Source organism: Euprymna scolopes, chromosome 12, assembly GCF_053919585.1.
Source record: "Euprymna scolopes isolate OS-2025 chromosome 12, ASM5391958v1, whole genome shotgun sequence".
Classification (NCBI taxonomy): domain Eukaryota; kingdom Metazoa; phylum Mollusca; class Cephalopoda; order Sepiida; family Sepiolidae; genus Euprymna; species Euprymna scolopes.
This window is the reverse complement of record NC_136493.1, coordinates 111,806,745-111,821,266: the sequence shown is the minus strand read 5'-3', so window position 1 is coordinate 111,821,266 and position 14,522 is coordinate 111,806,745. Positions and strand designations below refer to the sequence as shown.

Genomic DNA, 14,522 nt, shown 5'->3' with positions numbered 1-14,522 from the left:
GTCTGTTTAAAAAAAAGTCGCTGGAAAAAAAAACGGTTGGATATCTCACTCCTGGCGCAGTCCTTTACCGGTATTAAAGTCAAATCCGTCATAAAATGGAGTACTGCTTCCACATCCGAGCCGGAGTTGTTCAGAACATACTTTTCTACGCATACAGAATAAAAAAACTGGCTTCGAAATCTAGTAGACTATCTCCTTTTTTCCTCCTAACAACTTTTTTTCACAGAAGAGATACTGCGAACCTATCTCTGCTCTATCGTCATTTTCATGACATATGCTCGACTGAGCTCAAAGCTGTATCATCCCTGTCAAACATCCACAACAGATACTCATCTAGCTAGAACCGCTATCAACAATTTTCCCTACTCTCTATCGTGCATAAAACTAAATGCAAATTCCATAAACAAAGTTTCTTTTCTAGAACTGCCCGCATGTGGAACTCTATACCGCAGGGATGCTTTACGGCTAACTACAACATGGTCGTTTTCAAGTCCAATGTAAATGCTTCCTTATTGAGCAATCCTCTAAAATAATAAAATTCTACGCAGTTTCCACTCTTACCAATAATTACAATGTTCGTGTTATTTGGATTCATCGGACTAATATTCTTATCACAACGTTTCTGCCAATGTAACCTCCGACCTTCTTCAAGTGTATCTTGTCGAATGCGGGAACGTTTCTGTCGAACTCGAAAATATTGATGGAATTACAAACGGAACATATTATTGATTGATTTTACTGGGCCGGCAATGTTTTTCCTGGACGACTGTTCAGGAAAAACATTGCCGGCCCAGTAAAATCAATCAATAATATGTTCCGTTTGTAATTCCATCAATATTTTGGTGTTGGAGGTGTCCTTATTTTATTTTATTGGAGGTGTCCTTATTTTCTCTTCCTATTTCTATCCTTCTATCAACTAGTCTGACGTTATCCGCCTGATAGTCAGGGACCCAAACCTTAGATTAACCACCAAGGGGTTCGTCCTATCAGCAGGTGCAAAGTACTGGGGCTGCTGTATTTGGTGAATGGATTCTGGACCATTCAGTAGCTCCTGGTGGGACCTCTCCGCGCAATATAAGTGGATAATGTTGCGGCTTTTCCTCTAGATGGTTGCAAAAATAACTCGTTGTTCCTTTTTTTTCGGCACTTGTACAGTTTAATCAAGACATTAAAAAATGAAAATATCGAAAAAAGCTTATAATATCCGTTTTGAACTGAAGATCCCCGAAAAAAAAATTTCATTTAATTTGATCGAGTAGTTTTTTGTTTTTTTTTTTTTTTTACAGCGGATGTTGGTTGGTTGGTTGTTTTTGTTTTACGGCATATCAACCCGGGTTATTTAATGTCGAATCCAAAGATTTTGAAGAAATTTTTTTTAATAGAATATATTTGTTGTTTTCAAGTCGGTTTCTATTTAACCCATAGTTGGAACCCTAACAGGTACTATCACTCCTGGTCAGAGTGGACCTGGGAGTAATGGTAATTAAAGGGTGGCTCCACACTCCCCAAACCCACAAGCTGGGGCCTCACTACTGGATATAGTTTAAGGTCATATCCAGGACCCCCATATTGAGGGACTTTTACCGTCTGAAGGGGGGCAGTCGGTGTATTCTAATGCCCCACCGACAGGGCCTTTTACAGCGGAAAAACACGTTTTTATAACAGCACGTTGAAGGTAGATATCTTGGATTTTTTCTTAGTTTTTGTTGGGAGTTTTAAAATGCCACAGGGAGATAAGTCCACTTAAAGCGCCGACACTCCCTCCCCCATATTTAATACTAGCTTTTCTTTCTAAAAATCGAACCTTTTGCTCGGTATCATAACAAATTGTTTTTTTCACGGTAAAACAAAACCTACTTGATGAAATTAAGTGAATTTTTTATTCGGAGAACTTCATTCCATAAGAGATACGTACAATTTAAACTTTTTGCCGATATTTTCATTTTTTAATGTCTTGGTTAAACTGTACAAGTACCCTTTTTCTGCCGACTTTTTCCACATATCTTAATTCTCTACAATGAAAAATCTTAAGAAACGAAACAAGATTAAAACCCAGAACTCCAAATCCTCACTGGACCCCCACTACCAGGTCTCTTTCTCTAACATCAGAGATCTTGGTTCCATCTTTCCAGAGGTTGAAATCCAATTACAGGAGACTAAACCTGATCTATTGTTCCTGTGCGAAACTGGCATTGGGCCGACTGTTTCTTTAGATGAGTTCGGGATTAAAGGATACTCAAATTTGACATCAAAATCTGACCGCCAAAATCGTCTTGGGCATGGAATATGTACCTACATTAAAGATAGCTTTCCATTTGTTCGAGACATTTCAAAAGAAGATCTTAATTTGCCGTATATGTGCTTCAGAGTAGCACTTGCTCATAGTGCCGCGTTCATATTTTCCCTCTATCGACCCCATAACAGTGGAGTTACTATTATTGAGAGTATCTCTGAGAAAATTGACTACATTTTATCTACCCATCCCACGACTAACATTTACGTCTGCGAGGTAGCATACTTTTGTTCCGTCAGCTATGACTTGATAGAGATCCTAAGTAATTCGCAAATATATTTGTTCGGTCGCCGACACTGAGGATTGAACCTTCAACCTTTAGGAGAATATCACTTTTACAATTGATTTTACCCAAGTACTCTAACCACTCCGCCACGGGTTGTTTCGACGTTCTCTTAACACATATTAATCCTTATCCTTGAATGACATAAGGCCTTTATAAAAGATGAATCCCGTGTAAAAAAAAATCGAATAATTGTCTTTAAAGTATTTTATGGTCTGATCTATGCGTTATTTTAGTAAAACCAAATAAAACAGTTTTCTCTGCAATTAACTGTGCACATTTACCGATTCAAATAATCTCACGAAGCAATAAAAATGTTTGATAAAATACAGAATATAAATCCACTTAATTCTGAGTCAGTTCATTTGGATTATTTGGATTATTCTGATTATTTTCTACATTGAATTTCGAGCAGAATTATTTATTCAATCAATGTATACACTGGATTGCATCCACGTAAAGATTTTCGAGCTAGGCACATGAAGAGGATCGATACTTACATTAGCGCAAACGTTCTGTAAATAACATCTAAGATAAAAATAGTAGCGTGAATAATCATAAAAATAGGCTATCCCCTTCTAAAAGCTCCCGAAATACAATTGCCATTAAAACACAAGAAACAAAATCTTTCAATTTAAAACAATGATCTTGCTTCGACATTGTATAAACATTGCAAAAAGGGTTTACTATATATGTACGTAATCATCATCAGCAGCAATTAGTCGTACATTAATTTTGTCGTACATTAATTTAGTAAGACATATTTAATAACACCGTAGTAAAACCTTTGATTAAGGCCTTTATGTAATTAGCAGTGTTACATTGTTGGCTCCCGGTAAATGCATGGTAGCTTGCGGGCTTTGGGGAGTGTGGAGCCACCCTTTAATTACCATTGCTCCCAGGTCCACTCTGACCCGGAGTGGAAGTACCTGTTAGGGTCCCAATTATGGGTTGAATAGTAACCGACTTGAAAACAACAAATATATTCTATTAAAAAAATTTTCTTCAAAATCTTTGGATTCGGCATTAAATAACCCGAAAAGGGTTGATATGCCGTAAAACAAAAACAACCAACCAAAAAAAGTTGCAGCTCACGCAAACCATGAAAACCGGAAGTTTAAGACTAAAGTTTCGCCCTCATTTGAGCTCATCAGTTGAACATTCGGTTATGAGGTCAAATGAGAGCGAAACTCGGGTCCCGATGATTGATCGTAGCTGGAATTTATATTTTAGATATAGTATACCTGGGCCAACCAATGCAAATCAAGAAAATTCCAACGGTGTTTGATTTGCATTGTGTGTGTGTGTGTGTGTGTGTGTGTGTGTGTGTGTGTGTGTGTGTGTGTGTGTGTGTGTGTGTGCGTGCGTGTGTGTGTGTGTGAGTGTGGTTTTAGCTAAACAAACGAACGTACATACATACAGACCTTTGTTCTTTATATAATAGATTAAAGAAGTCGCTCACGTAATTATTTGCATCACGACTACTGCTGATGCAATGGCTATATAACGGTTAAATACTCTATTGCCTCGCAAGCATATACCTTACGAAAGGAAGACAATATTTGAGAATATTTGATGTGTTACATATGTATTTACGTACGTTGTTCCATGCACATAATTCACTCGTAAATTAATTAAACAACTATTATGAATTTTAGAACAGATTTTTGTTGTTTGTAAGTTTGGCTATATTTAGTGTTATTTTGCTTTTAAACAGGGGTAAAAAGGGATAGCACCTTTTCGAGAAATTTCTGATAACTCCTGATATTTGTAAAATTTAAGAATAGGTACTAGATATCAATAACTATTCTCCAATTTTCAGATGATGAGGAATAGTTTCACGAATTTTAAGAACAACCTCTCAATTTGAAATTGAAATGTTTCAGATTTTCATTGAATTTGATACATACTCATTATACACTAAACTACCAAGATTTCAGTAATTTAAATCTGTTCTTAAGACCCTTTAAGCTTAAGTCTTAAATTTGATACATTCTCTAATGTAATGAATTTTGATAAAAATCGAAATAAGTCTTACAGATATTATTATTTGTTTTTTTTTATTTTAATTTTCGCAAGAGAACAAAAGTATCAGGAGATAATTGTTTTCGAAATTAATTTTATCCGTTCTGAGGAAAATATTATTCATGTATGTATAACATAACACAACAAACTACAATAAATAAAATTCCCTACAATGTTATATCGCGGTCTGTATAACCAGCGTGTATATATATATATGTATATATATATATGTGTGTGTGTGTGTCACCATCTTGCGTTATGATTGTATGCGAGTGTATATACGTGCCAGTTTGTATTATAGTAAGGTTCTTTTCTGTATGTTTAATGTCACTGACCATCCGGCTTCGTGAGGACGTTTACACACGTAACAGTTTATAGACAGTTGTTTTACAAAAATACCGAACATCTTTTTTCTGGTTCCACATCAGACAAAGGGACACATAACTTCTTGAATAGTTCTTGGACGTGCTGTCCTGAAAGTGAAGATACTTTTCGTCAGAAGTAACTCATAAAGACAAAGTCCTATTTCATATACATCATTTATTCCCCGTTTGTGACTTTCCTCGCAGTTGGCACGCTTTTCTCTCCCATTCACATCGTCGCTAGTTGGTCCATAAATGGTTCCTCGGACCCAGAGACTAAAATCTATTCCGAGCCCACAACTTACTGGCTCCTCTCAATCCATTTCGATCTGTTAGACGACTTTCTCTCTGACTACGTGTTTATTTTTCTTCTTTTTTTTACACTCACCCTCAAACCAAACAAGGCATATCGCCACTTGAACGTAAGAGGCTACAAATTGGGACCATACCTACGAAAAATTAACAAGATGTTGGTTTACGTTACATTTGAATTTTTGCATATCAGTACAGTAAGGGAAGCAGGTAGCAGGAAGGGAATTCCAAAGTCTTGCTGTTCGAGGGAAGAAGCTTATAGAGTAGAAATCTTTCTGGCATTTAGGGACCTCAACAGTGAAGGGGTGTAATTTTGTTGCTAAGCGGATTTGTCGGGAATATGTACGTCGAGGGGGCACAAGTGCAACGAGTTCATCAGAGTGCATTCACTAAAATACTTGCAAAACATTGCACAGGGATGCGACATTGCAGCGATGGGATAGGGGTTGGAGCTTAGTTGATAAAGCGAGACCTATATATTGGAGACTCTTTTGGGGGCCCTATTCAAGAGGAAGAGACTAGTAGTAGATACACCAGCCAAGATATGCATAAACGAATGGTGACTGTTGATACTCTCAGGTGTGAATAGTTTTCTAGCAGGATAGAGGGATCCGACCTTACTTGCAGCAGCCTTCGCAATGCCCTCAATATATTTATTCCAGTTCATATTGCCTGTGAATGTTGAATGTCGAAGAGTTTGAAAGGGGATATTTCAGGTAGAGTATTATTTGTCATGGATATTTATGGTTGGAGAGGCTTCTTGTAATTGTTAAAAGAGAGCAGCTTAGTTTGACTAGCATTGAATGTTATCATCTATTTACGGCCCCAATTCTACTATGGTCTTGGGGTCATTTTCTTAGATTTGTGTACATCCGCTGTTCCCTTGTGTATGTTATAAAGCATTGTATCATCAGTCATTATACTAATCTCGGACACAATGTTATCAGAGAGGTCATTAATGAATAGCAGGAATAATAGTTATCCAAAGATCGATCCCTGGGGAACTCTTGCATTAGTGTTATGCTGTTTGGATGAACCTCACTTAATGACAACCTGGATGATCCTATTATCTAAGAAAGATCTAATTATATTTAGTAATAATTTGTATATTAACTCTTTCCCTGTTCTCTCTTACGTCACCAACCACGTTGCTCTTTGTTTAGGTAAAACCTAAATGTATTTGTTTATTCTAATTTTTGTTTATGCAATTACATTTTCGTCTTGTTTCTTATTTATTGGTTCCCCGACAAAATAAGGGCGAACCTGTAAATTCAACCTCGCCCGTTTGCCCGTTTAATAACTACGCCTTGGAATTGTTTTTGAAATTTTGCACAAACATTAAACATGATATGAGTAAAAATGTAACAGAACGGATTTTCCGGGGACACTCCGGTTGTCCTCCTAGGGGTGCCTTTCGGGTTAAAATGCCTAAAATTGATACTTTTGTGCTTATTAAAAAAAATTGATGTCTTGGATTTTTATAAAACTTTCTGAAAAGTTGTAACTAACTGATTTCTATATAATTTTGTTTGTCTATACTTCGCGATGACACTTGGGTGTGGCTCAGGGGCTCTTTTAGGGCTAATAAAAACACTCCATTTTGGGGACTATTTTACCATATTTTCTGAGTATGTCTATTTAGCAGTTTTCCATGGTGCTGAACTCAAATTTAAATATTTTAAGGCCTTGGAGACTTTGGGGGCTTAATGGAGGGGGGGGAATGATGGACTTAGTTATTTCTTTTCTTGCATCTTGCAGAATTCAAATTTACATATGTTAAGGCCTAAAACTGCACATTTATTCATTTTCACCAGGATTTGACGTCCCCCTGGTGACTTTTGGGGCGAAATGGTTTGGGGGGGGGCAAATGCTGAACTTAGTCATTTTTTATGCATCCTTCACTGTGCATTCACGGGGGAATATGAATGCTTCATTTGTTATTTTTAAAAACTCAAAATCTGTTTAACAAAAACTTTTTTTTTCTATTGAAATCCTCTTAATTTTTATATTCTTTATTTCTATATTTCCTATTTAATAACAATCTCCCACTTTTGATTCAATTAAGTCATCCAGCGTTTTTCCGGGACACCAATATTCAACAACAAAATCAGTAAAAATATTTTAAGATATTGGCATAATACTATTTATATCCAGTGACTCAGATTCTGACATACAGAATTTAAACAGCTAACATTTCCCACTAGATGTTATTCGCCTTCGGGCCAAGATCAAAGTGAAGTATCAAAACTATTCAAAATGCCTACAGAGCAAGTCGCTTCTTTGGGACAAATTAGAACAATGGGTTCTTCAACGTCCGTGTGAAGGAGATTTGGGAATACTCGACTTGAGGTGTCATCGAGACGCTGATAGGCTGGCCTTCTTAAGCCGAACCTTACAGAATGGTCTGCGTGGAACCCCACCGTCCATGCCGCTTTCCCCGACCTTATCCTCGACCACAAGGTCGCGGCGTGTCGAAAACCGTGGAGCGACACACAGTTCTTGAGAGAGTGTAGGACCGCGCTAAGGAACCTCCCAAATTCCAGCGACGTTTCACGGCTAACTAAAAAGGAAATATATAAGGAACTAGTAAGGGGGCCGCCAACGACCCATTCGTCGAGCGTCTGGGGATGTCGAAGGCCATACTGAAAAGTGCCGAACTTGTGAGGTCGTAGGGTTTCCCCGTTGTAGGATCCTAGCCGAGGAAACGCCAGAACACGCATTCTTCGATTACTGATCAGGATCTGGTCCTCTTCATCAAGCTGAAGGTAGAGTTCACATGTGACAGGAAAAGATTGTACTCTGAAGCCTTTGACCGAAGATGGATAAAGATAGTGGGTCTGTGCGTGCGTAGAAGTGCCAAGTTGGTGTTCGTGTTCTCTGGCTAAGCATGGCGCACACGGTTTCAGATTCTGCAGGACTCCAGAACCCTAAAACAAGTGTTTAGATTAGGTTCTTAGCTAGTCGAGTGCGTGGCCTCCTCCATCCCTGATAGGGAACCTCCAAGATGCCCACAACCGATACCTTCTTTTTCATCCCCAGCTACCCCAATAAGCAAGCTGGAAAACTTCACATACACACAATCCAACCCCAGTTTCTTTGATCTTGCCTAGAATTTCAGCCCCATATAGAGAACGACTTGCTTGTTTTCGGTCAACACTAAGCCGGAAAACAGTGGGCATTTTACCACCTAGAGTGGGTTGGGACGGTCTCAGCAACACTTTTTATATATTTTTGGACTTTTTCCCCCAACCCAAGCCAATGAAATAAAATTAAACAAACGATATTTTTTTAAATTTATGTTTACTAATTTATTTTATTGTTTATTATATAAACACACACACACACACACACACACATACAGGATATGATTTGGGAATCTTAGGTAGGACGCCCCCCTCCCGGTCTTCTTTAGGTATTGTGGTGAATGGGAACTTTAGTCAAGCATAGACTAGCAAAGGTACAATGACGAGAATGACCACAGACACCCCGTCTCCAATTTTTGAATGGCCTTGTGCCTAATTTTTTGCTTATTACTGTTTTGTTGAAAACTTTTCAGAGTAAATAAAAAATATATAACTCAAAGTGTAGTATCTTTTCTTCAGATGCTGCACTTCAATTTCTTGTTCTTTGTTAGTGGAGGAGAAATCCTACGCGACGGAGACAATTTTTATTTTTGTTCCTTTTCTCTACGCCAAAAACGATCGTGGTGTCATTGTAAGTAGGAACACTCTGGCGATAAACTGTCTACAAATGGTTTCACTGCTGCTAGCAAGACTTCCTGCTCTCCAGTTCTCACTAGCCTTCTCGTTTATTGTGTTACTACACGATTGTTTAAATATCAATTCAATCAATAGATAAATAAATAAATCAATCAATTAATTAATCAATCAATAATCAATAATCAATAAGGGTTTTATCACTCAATGAGGAACTTCTCCCTGGACTTTAGCCAACTAATTAACCGAGCTATTCGCTGCCACGTGGGGCCCAATTTCCAATGCCAACCTATTTAGAACAAAGAGATTTTTAACACTCTCTATTCTAGTGCTGTGCCGTTTGCTGTTGGGAACGGTTACTCGAGAAGTACTGGAGACCGACGGTCGTTTCTTATTCTTGTACGTCATAGATCTAGTGTTTTGCCATACTCGCCACGCTTTGCCTTCAGTTTTGGCGAGGGCGTTTAACCCATACCTGGACGAGTTTGCTAGATGGCCGTTGGCACTTGGTTCTCGTCCGCCCTTAAATATGTATTGGTTTTAGTTCTGCTGGGTGTCTAGCCACCCTCTTGATGAGGGGTGCCGGTTTAATTGCCGACGGCTCGACCATGAAAAGGTGGTACTGGTTTACATGTTACTAGTAACATTCTCATGAATGAACTGACGGCATAAATATCCATTACTTCCTTTTTATTTTTATTTTCTACTTACTTGTATGAGGGTGTGGGGATGTATATGCGTATGTTTTTTCTGTGGTTACTTCCATAAGTGTGTGTATGCGTGTGTTCTCGTGCGAATGAGAACGTGTGTGTGTGTGTGTGTGTGTGTGTGTGTGTGTGTGTGTGTGTGTGTGTGTGTGTGTGTGTGTGTGTGTGTGTGTTGACTTATGACTTATAGGTTGTATTTTGTAGTTTAAATAAGCGTTGTCTAGCGTCTGTTTTTGGCAGGAGAACTGTTATTAACTCTTGATTTTTAGATTTTAATTTTCTATTATGACTTTCGATATACAAAACGGGAAAAAGCAAAAAAAAAAAAAAGAATAGGAGAGGGGAAAAAGAAAAGGGGCGCTAGAATGTCAGGGTGCGTAGAATGGCAAGAGAGAAAAGGAGAAAAGGAGGCTGATATTGAAAGAAGGTTATTTAAGAGCAAGGATTGGCGTTAGGTGGTGGAGAGTTGCGGGTGTATACCTTGCTTCGCGGAGCCTAAGGTCAGACACTAAAATTAAACCCCAAAGTGGAATGAATCTGGTGATTTATATTACAGTCGGCTTATTGAAATTGTAATCTAATGCTTGGTGTGAATAAGTAAGTGTTGCAGTTTAATTAGAAGTAGGAAAACTTATATTTGTGTGGAGCAGAAGAAACCCCCCAATCCTATTCCATGTCTCTTATATCCAATATGTTATACTCACACTTTAGCTTACACTACCTTCATTACAATAGCCCTCCAGCTTTTCCTACTTCCACCTCTATCCTATTTACTCTCCATCCAAATATTTCTTTCCTAATGTATCGATCGTTAGACGTCGCGCTTCTTATTTGTTACCTAGCACCCCCTCTACTCTTCTGATAAGAAGTATTAGGCTTCGAAATACCTAGGTATAAAGAGCATTTCTATCCTTTACTCCTATTGATGTAATGTATTTATTGGATTCATATCATGAAATTTATATGCACTAGTATATATATTTTAGTGATGATTTTTTCCTTTTTCCTTTTGTATCTTAGCTCCACCTTACATGTTGATCTTTTTATTATCTCGATAAATCTCCATTTAAAGAATTCTTCTCATTTTTCGTTGTTGCCCCCATATATATATATATATATATATATTTATGTGTGTGTGTGCGTGTGTGTGTGTGTGTGTGTGTGTGTGTGTGTGTGTGTGTGTGTGTGTGTGTGTGCGTGTGTGTACAAAAACCTCTGGCCTTAATAGAGAGGAGATTAAAGCTTACTGCTTTGGTTTCAAATGATCTGAACTAAATGCAATGGGAGACTTGATTCCAAATATTTCTCATATGTTATGTCTTACCTCTTCGGGAAATAGGGTACGATTATGAATATCTCTAGTATCAAAAAAAAATCCCTTATACAATGTGAAATTTACTTTATGTATAAAAATCAAAAAAGGGAGATAAAACATATGAGAAATATTTGGAATCAGGTTTCCCTTGTTGTTATTTCAGATCATTTGAAAACATAGCAGAACGCTTTAGTCCCCCTCCATCAAGGCCATAGGTTTGGGGGAAATATCAGATATTTTGTAATTCATATGCAAAACTAGAAAAACAAATGACTATGATTGAAACATTTTATGACTGTAAAAAAGTGCCAAAAATAGGCTGTGGATGATCCCCGTAATGTGTAAAAAAAGAACCTATATTTTTAAACCAATAATTATGTCGAAATTTGCCTACATTTGTATATATAGTGTCCTGGCAGGCTGGCTTCAGTTTTGCTGTTTATGGATGAATTTTGCTTAGGGATTTTTTGCTTGGTTGTTTCCTCTGTGGCCTTGCCAGGCCACTAATATAGAAATATATCGATATGTTTGTGTGCATTGCAAACAAAACGTTTCCATGTTGTTATTTTATATATTAGAAAACTATTAGGTGTTTATTGTAGAGCAACTAAAGTATGAAGTGTCAAGAATGTTATTTAAAATATAAATATACTAGCAGGCTACCCGACGTTGCCCAGTTATACGCATAAATATCATGTTTCAATTCATACAGAAACTGAGACATGTACACGCGAGTATTACATTTTTTCTAAACAGCCCACTTCTAGTAAGTAAAAAAAAAACTTACTCGAACTGAGATCGAAACCAAAAGACCGTGAGTCAAGTATGACACGTTCTCTAAAAAATGTTTTTAAACCGACTTGTATTTAACATAAGAAATCTGTAATGTGAACCATTCGCGCATGCGCAATCGTGAAACAGTTAGCAAACAGAGAAAAATCCGACGACTACCACGTATAAAATTTTTAATTTTGATCTCTTAGCAGCCCCTTTTTTTGCCAGATGAAAACCTTTTTTTTATTATTACATTTTCACCCCAAGCAAGGCACATTGCCACTTTGATATAGAGAACTACTATTAGGAACACAGGCTACAGCGGTACTAGGTGGGGAGTTGGGCAGCAAGATGTCGATTCACGTTATACTTGAATTTTTGCATGTTAGTACAGTTGGGGAAGCAGGAACCTGGAAGGGAATTCCAAAGTCTAGCGGTTCTGGGGAAGAAATTACTTTTTCCACATGTGAAGAACTTCTATACTGAATTTCAAGTCTGTAGATTAACGATTCGTAGAGTATATAGGTTGAGAAGTGTCCTCACACACATTCTCGCTTGTATACATGTTCAGATGATATGCATATATAAAAAGCTAGGGTATGTATGCGCCTGATATTATATCTGTTTTGTGATGGGTCGATTGGTTGATGAGAATAACGTATGAGTGAGGTCACACGTGGCAATTAGTCTTGTCAAATGTAGGCTAGTCTTATAATGATAGTTGAATGTAAACGACATAAATTCAATAAATCGAATTACAGGTCAGATGGCAAATGTTGGTGATGAATGAAAGGATGGATATATTTCTAAAACTATAAAATTTCAAAGAGAGTTGGGATTTAGCCGCGGCATACAGATTGTCGAGAAGGCGAAGGCGACGCAGGTGTTTCTAAGGTCGGACACGTTGTCGAAATCGAGGAGTGCGTCTACTCTCGTATTTTCTATTTTTAAGATGCGGCGACCGTTTGTAATTGGGAACATTTTCCAATTATTAGAGCTGAGCAAATCCTATCTTCCATTCTTTTCTATTTAATTGAAAAGTAACTCTAGCTATTCAATTGACTACGATCAAACAGATACGGAGACGCCACCTCGTTCAGTCGTAATTTCCTCGTGTATTTTTTTTTTTTTTACATTGAGAATACTCTTTTTTAAAATCCCGATAGAAATTCGCTATCATTGCGAAGATGCCATTTTCTTTGAGAATATTATTCATACAATTTTGTATTTGTTTGGATAGAAAAAAAAAGCAGAAAGATATTAAAGTTCTGAATTTTTTAGATGAGGGTTGATTGTTTATATTACTATAATTGATCGGACTATTGTTATCTTTTGAGTTATTTGGCTATGACATATTCTTTTCATTGTTTTGACTCTCGAGTATATATCAGACACAGTTAGACACAGTTAAGCAACCGAGAATCACATCACTCTATATAAAAGCATATAAGATATCAACGGATACACAATCGAGAGTCCAAACAATGAAAAGAATATGCTGTTGTCCTTGCCATAGTTATATAATGGAAAGATTGTATTTTATAAAGTGAAAAATGTTCATCATCGTTATAATCATGGTGTCATCACTGTTGTTGTCACCATGATCATCGTCGTCGTTGTCATCATCATAATAATTATCCTCATCGCTATAGTGATCATGATCAACATCATCGTCGTCATCAACATCGTCGTCGTCATCATCATCACCATCTTGGGTTGAACGGTTTCAGAAACTTTTTTCAAACTAACTTTTGGCCAGTTTATAATCATCTCTGTTTCTCTCAACTTTATCCTCATCACTTCCCTCCGCTCAAACCAAGGGTATAAACTAGTCGAGAAATACAATCGAAGTCTCTTGTTCAACATAGCCTTATATGCCGTCCAGAGGTGATACAATCGACATCCCCTAAGTGTTAGGAATTGATTAAAAATGAGAAAACCTATAAGAAAAATAGTTATTCAGCGGAACAAAAGTATATGAAATAATATTAGTAGAAAGACAACTGGTTCAGCAAGGAACACAAAGGCCATCTGAAATAGGATTGTTAATCAAGGTGTGGCCGTAACTGAGACAAAAGAACGGACATAGAGATTAAAGTATTTCGAGTTCGGTTACAGTCAGTTTTACGAGTGGTGTGAGTTTTGCGACCATTGGGGACGGGGGTCGACATTTTATAGTTGGGATATATGACGATAGGTTGCAGCTTGGACCAGATCGATAGAGCTTTTTTATCTATAAGAAAGAAAGACTATTTTAAGGTTCGGATGTTTTCGATTTTCGATACTTTTCGGATGAATTTCGGTGTAAAACATATCTAAGAACCCTGCCAGACAGTAAATTAACTTTGCGTGAATTTCAAAAGATAAGTTCAGCCGTTTCGGAACCTATGAAGAAGGAACACACACACAAAGTGACTTTATATAATAGTATATATATATTTGTATGTGCGTGTGTGTGTATATATATATGTGTGTGTGTGTGTGTATATATATATATATATGTGTGTGTGTGTGTGTATATATATATATGTGTGTGTGTGTATATATATATGTGTGTGTGTGTGTATGTGTGTCTGTGTGTACGAGAGTTTTCACATTCTTCTATAATTTTTTTACATGTAGACACTTTGAGTTAACATATTTCAACATTTCCCAATTAAGTAAAGTGCTATAACTATAGTGTCATCAACAAAATGCTATAAATACCACTGGAATTATTGATTTTCCTATATGAC

At 37.2% G+C, this 14,522-nt stretch overlaps 1 protein-coding gene across 1 annotated transcript in view; it reads right to left on the bottom strand.

Annotated features, from left to right (window-relative positions):
• The window catches only part of LOC145291623 (uncharacterized), a 284,342-nt gene that overhangs the window by 92,008 nt on the left and 177,812 nt on the right, over positions 1-14,522 (bottom strand). The window lies entirely within an intron of this gene.